The sequence below is a fragment of the Nicotiana tabacum genome, chromosome 12, assembly GCF_000715075.1.
Source record: "Nicotiana tabacum cultivar K326 chromosome 12, ASM71507v2, whole genome shotgun sequence".
Lineage (NCBI taxonomy): Eukaryota > Viridiplantae > Streptophyta > Magnoliopsida > Solanales > Solanaceae > Nicotiana > Nicotiana tabacum.
This window is the reverse complement of record NC_134091.1, coordinates 27,370,694-27,376,016: the sequence shown is the minus strand read 5'-3', so window position 1 is coordinate 27,376,016 and position 5,323 is coordinate 27,370,694. Positions and strand designations below refer to the sequence as shown.

At 38.5% G+C, this 5,323-nt stretch overlaps 1 non-coding gene across 1 annotated transcript; it reads right to left on the bottom strand.

Moving 5' to 3' along the window:
- Window positions 1-1,051: 1,051 nt before the first annotated feature.
- On the bottom strand, window positions 1,052-1,154 carry LOC142167665 (small nucleolar RNA R71). Its single transcript, XR_012697754.1, has one exon. It is a non-coding gene; the product is annotated as a small nucleolar RNA R71 (small nucleolar RNA).
- Between the last annotated feature and the right edge of the window lie 4,169 nt (window positions 1,155-5,323).

Genomic DNA, 5,323 nt, shown 5'->3' with positions numbered 1-5,323 from the left:
AGAATACTTAGACAAATTTATTAGAAACGTAGCGGGGAGGATTCCGACAATAGGAAAAATCATAACCCTAGACTTTTCCAAGTCTTGTCCACAACATTTTCTCTGTTAGTTATAAATTACTGCATTTTAATTACTTTGCTCTTAGTTAGTAAAAATTTAAATCGTTATTTAATTTTTCTAAAGGTTAATTACTTGAATTCATGCGAATCTAGTGGTTATAATTAATAGGTTAATTCCCTGTGGGATTCGACCCCGAACTTCTAAACTGGATTATATTTGCAACGACCGCTAGACCTCTTAGGAGGCATAGTTGGGCGTGATCAAATTTTGATATCGTTGTCGGAGAATTAATGGTGTTATTAATTACTGCTAAAAGAATTGTTAGAATTCGTAGTTTAGTCAGCTTTATCAACTTGAAATTCATTATATTGAAACTCTAACGTTTGTAGTCTTGTGTGTTACATGTGCATGCCTAGAAACTCCTCAAGGACTGGTAAATTGTACGAATCATTACCGTACTATGAGAAAGCTTTCAAGGCACTAAATTGAGTAAACAAGAAAGACAACATTAGAACTCAACAGAATGAATAGAACTAGACATGCGTGACGTAATAGACAGCCCAAACAACAGAAATATTGTGAATGACACAAACAACTAGGGTGCGACACCTCTTGTGCCAGAAGCAACCTTATATGATTGAGCACAACCCATTGCTGAAAATCTGGCAACCGCAATTGCAGTCCCTCATATACAAGCAGAATCATTTCAAATTACAAACAACATGCTACATTGTTGCAGAACAAGGGACTGTTCTCAGGGTCTTACATTGAAGATCCACAACAACATCTGAAAAATTTCCTGTCGATTTGAGTCACGCAAAGGCAACCGAATGTGACACCGGAAACAATTAGACTGTTATTGTTTCCATTCTCAGTGACTGGAAAAGCTCAAACTTTGCTTAATTCACTCCCCATAAACTCCATCACCACTTGGGAGGAAATAGTCAAGCAGTTTTGAACAAATTCTTTCCACCTAATAAGACTGCCAAGCAAGTTGATGTGATATTGAGCTTCAGGCAGAAACCAGCTGAAACACTGCAAGAAACATGGGAGAGGTTCAAGGAGATGCTGGTCAAGTGTCCACATCATGACATTCTTGATCAGATGTTGGGGCAAAGGTTCTATATAGTATAGGCAGACAACTTGAAGGCCAATGTTGATGCTTCAGCAGGTGGAGCATATTTGAGCAAATCATTCAGAGAATGTAAGGTCTTACTTGATAAAATGGCTCAAAACTCGAGATGGATGACAAGAGACTCTACAATCAATCTTGTAGTTCACTCAGTAGCTTTAGACCCAAACAACTTCATGGCTGAGAATATGGCTACGATGATGACGCAATTGAGTATTCTAACAAAAAAGATTGATGAGTTAGGCCAGAAGCAGGTGCACATAGTTGACAGGATAAATGGAGGATTATGCACACCATGCATTAATCAGCCATATGAGTGCTCGTAGAGTGGTGAGAGTGACAATTAGAACTATCAAGAGAATATGAACTATGTGGGAAACTATGGAGGCCAGAGACAAGGTGCTCAGACTTGGGGACAGCAGAATCAACAAACTAGGCCACCACATGAGCAATACAATAATAATAATAATCCTAGAGCTGCACGACCACAGGGTCAGGCTGTGCCTTATCAAAGGCAACGATGGTACAATCAGCAGAATCAACAACTAGCTTATCAACAACCTCAACAACAACAGATAGTGCGATAAGATGATGGGTTGTTTGAAATTAAAGGAATGCTGCAACAACTCATTGGGTCCAACAGGAAAATGAAAGAAAAGATCCACCAGATGCAAGAAAAGGTAGTATCACACGACTCAGCTATCAAAGGCATTGAGATTCAACTAGGGAAAATATCCATGGACCTTAACAATCATCCTCAAGGGACATTACCCGCAGACAAACATGTTAACCCAAAAAGCAAGGCCCAAAGCAGCTAATGGCTGTGAGTATGAGAAATGGATCTTGATCTTGAGCAAGAAATTGCTCGCGAAAGTCAACCAACTGAGATACTCGTGCCAGTACCGATTGAGATAGATGAGTAAATTGAGATAACAGAAGTAAGAATCCAGCCAGTCCAGTAGTAAATAAATAAGGAAAAAGAGATTAAAAAGGAGGCTGAGTAAGTGCAGGAGAAGGCATTAGAAAGAGTGCCTGAGCAGGATCGAACTCAAGTCACAAGAAAGAAACTGTAACGACCTGACTGGTCGTTTTAAGCTCTAGCATGTCGTTCAGTGGTTTGAGGCCTTATGTATCTTCACTTCAGATATTATGACTTGTACGTGTGGTCAAAATTTAATTTCGAAAAGTTCAGGATTGATTTGGAAAGAAAATTTTAATTTCGGAAGCTTTAAGTTGGAAGAATTAACTAAGATTTGACTTTTGAGTAAACAACCTTGGAGTCGGGATTTGAAGATTTCAATAAGTTTGTATGATGATTTCGGACTTGGGCGTATGTTCGGGTCGAGTATCGAGTGGCCCAGGAGCATTTCGACGCTTATTATGGAAGGTTGGTATTTTAAAGGTTTAAGAATTTTATAAGTGTGGTTTGAAGTGGATTTTGATGTTATCAATGTTTGTTTGGGGTTCCAATCCTTGGAATAGCTTCGTTATGTCATTTATGACTCGTGTGTGAAATTTGAAGTCATTCCAGATTGATTTGATACATTTCGGCACAAGATATAGAATTTGGAAATTTGAAAATTTATAAGTTTGATTCGAGGCGCGATTCATGATTTTGATGTTGTTTAACGTGGTTTAAGGCTTCGACTAAGTTTGTATTGTATTTTGGGACGTGTTAGTATATTTTGTCAAGGTCCCGGGGGCCTCGGGTGGATTCATAATGGTTAAAAGATCGAGTTTGGGCTTGAGAGAAATGCTGAAGCAGTTGGCATCTGGTGTAACTGCACCTGGCGAGGTTTTGACCACAGGTGCAGAGCTGTAGAACAACCAAGAGGGTCGCAGGAGCGGTTCTAGGCGAGCTGGCTAGTGGCGGAGGTGTGAGACCATTTCTGCACCTGCGATGGCGCAGATGCAGCGTCCTTGAGTGCAGAAGCGAAATGGCTAGGTTGAGGGGACTAAAGGGAGCCGTAGAAGAGGAGCTGCAGAAACGGCTCATGTTCCGCAGATGCGAAAATGTCGCTGGGCAGTGAGGTTTTTATAAAAGTGGAATTTGGCCCATTTTCTCTCATTTTTCACTTGGTTGGGGCGATTTTGGAGAGCTTTAAGGGGAGATTTTCATCAAGAAACACAAGGTAATTGATTCCCACCTATTACAAGTTAAATACATGGTTTGTATAAGTATTTAAACATGGAAATTAGTAGGAATTTGAGATTTTTGATAGAAAGCCTAGAATTTGGTATTTTGGATTTTTGACCACGAAATTGGACATGGAATTAGGAATAAACTACATATTTGAGTTCGTGGTTTTATGGGTACGGTTTATCTTCAAAAATATTCGAAATTCGGGCACTTGGGCCCGAGGATTGACTTTATTAACTTTTCGAGCGGAGTTGGGAATTGTTTAAATTGATTAATTATGGGTCTTAGAGTATATTTTGATTGGTTTGCACATTGTTTGAATAGTTTTGGATTGACGAGCTTTGGGTGTTAGAGAGGCGTTGGAGCCGGTTATGGAACTTCGGAGCGAGGTATGTCTCCTGTCTAATCTTGTGAGAGGAAAACTACCACCTAGGTGATATTTATTGTTATGTGCAACTAGTTGTGGGTGCTACGTACGCACGAGGTTACGAGAGTCAGTATATAGTTAAAGCATGTTTATAATCGAATTATTTGAACTCGTTCTGCTAGCTTAATTAATTGAAGTCATAACTGAATTTGATTTAGATAATAAATATATGTATACTAGGCCAAGCCTTAACACTTTGCGTAGTGGGCGGGTTATTTGAGAAACGGTAAAAATTATATCCATATTGTTTTTATATACGTTATTGTAAACACATGTCTCGTAATTCGGTAATGATAACTGGTGATTTTACCACTTATTCTAGTCTCTTTTTGTGTCCTTTAATTATAAAATGAGGGGATTTATGGTCTGCATTGCTAGATTTTCAGGTAAATGAAGTGTCGAAGAGAATTGAAATTGAATGAAGTGGAATTGTGCAAAAATAATGAAAGAAGTGCTAAACCTTCTGGTGAAATCGCTTTTGCAAAGACTAGTCCGCATCTGCGGTCTTGCATCTACGAGAATTGGTCCGCAGGTGCAGAATAAGTCATGCAAGGCAGAAATCACACCTGCGAGTAGAGAACCGCTTCTGCGTGAGAATGTTCGCTTCTGCGTCTGCACTTCTGTGCTTGAAGGCCGCTTATACGGACACGCTTCTGCTTGCTTTGGACCGCTTCTGCCGATCATCAACTTTCTACCATCATCGCTTCTGCGAGCAGGCATCCGCATCTGTGGAACCGCACCTGCGAGAAATTTTTCGCAGGTGCGGTCAACAGGCTTCAGACCTGGACACTTATGTCATTTGATATTTTCTTCATTCCAAACCCACAAATACATGAACTAGCTGATTGGAAACATGTCTTTGGCATCTTGGGAAGCTTTTGTCCGTTTGGGAGCTAGGGTTCTTTTACACACACTTGAGTCTTGAAGATTTGGAGCTTTTGATTGAGAATTTCTTACCCATTTATGTTTAATTCTTCATTTCCTTGCCTTATATTAAATATCTAAGTGTGTAGTATTTTTTCAGCATTTAAATCTTGTTTATGGGAATATTCATATTTAAAGTGTAGATTAAATACCTTGTTGTGCTTGTGTTTTGAATGATTTTTATTTATTATGAAGTGAGTTATTGTTTCTTTAATTATTCTTGTTATTAATTGTTTCCAAAGGGATTAGCTAACCCTAGGACTCGCCCATTCACTTTGAATTAATTTTAGGAAAAATAATTCGGGGTTGGGAAAGATTAATTAACATGAACTTGAGGTGTTAACCCTTATTCGATAGATTCTACCTAGGAATATGATTGAACTACTTGTAGACTTATTCGGGTGTGTTTAATCTCTTAATTGTTGTAGAGATAATTCAATTAAGAAGTCTTGTTAGTTTTTGGAAGAATCTAATATAGAATTATTACCTGAGGCTAATTAATAATATATTGGATCGTTACTTGAGTGTAAATTCCCAATGCATCCATGCTTGAAGCCATTGATCATTTTACTTGCTTTCTAGGTTAGTTTACATTTTTGCAATTAGTTATAAATATTTTCTCAAAACATTCCTAAGTGTT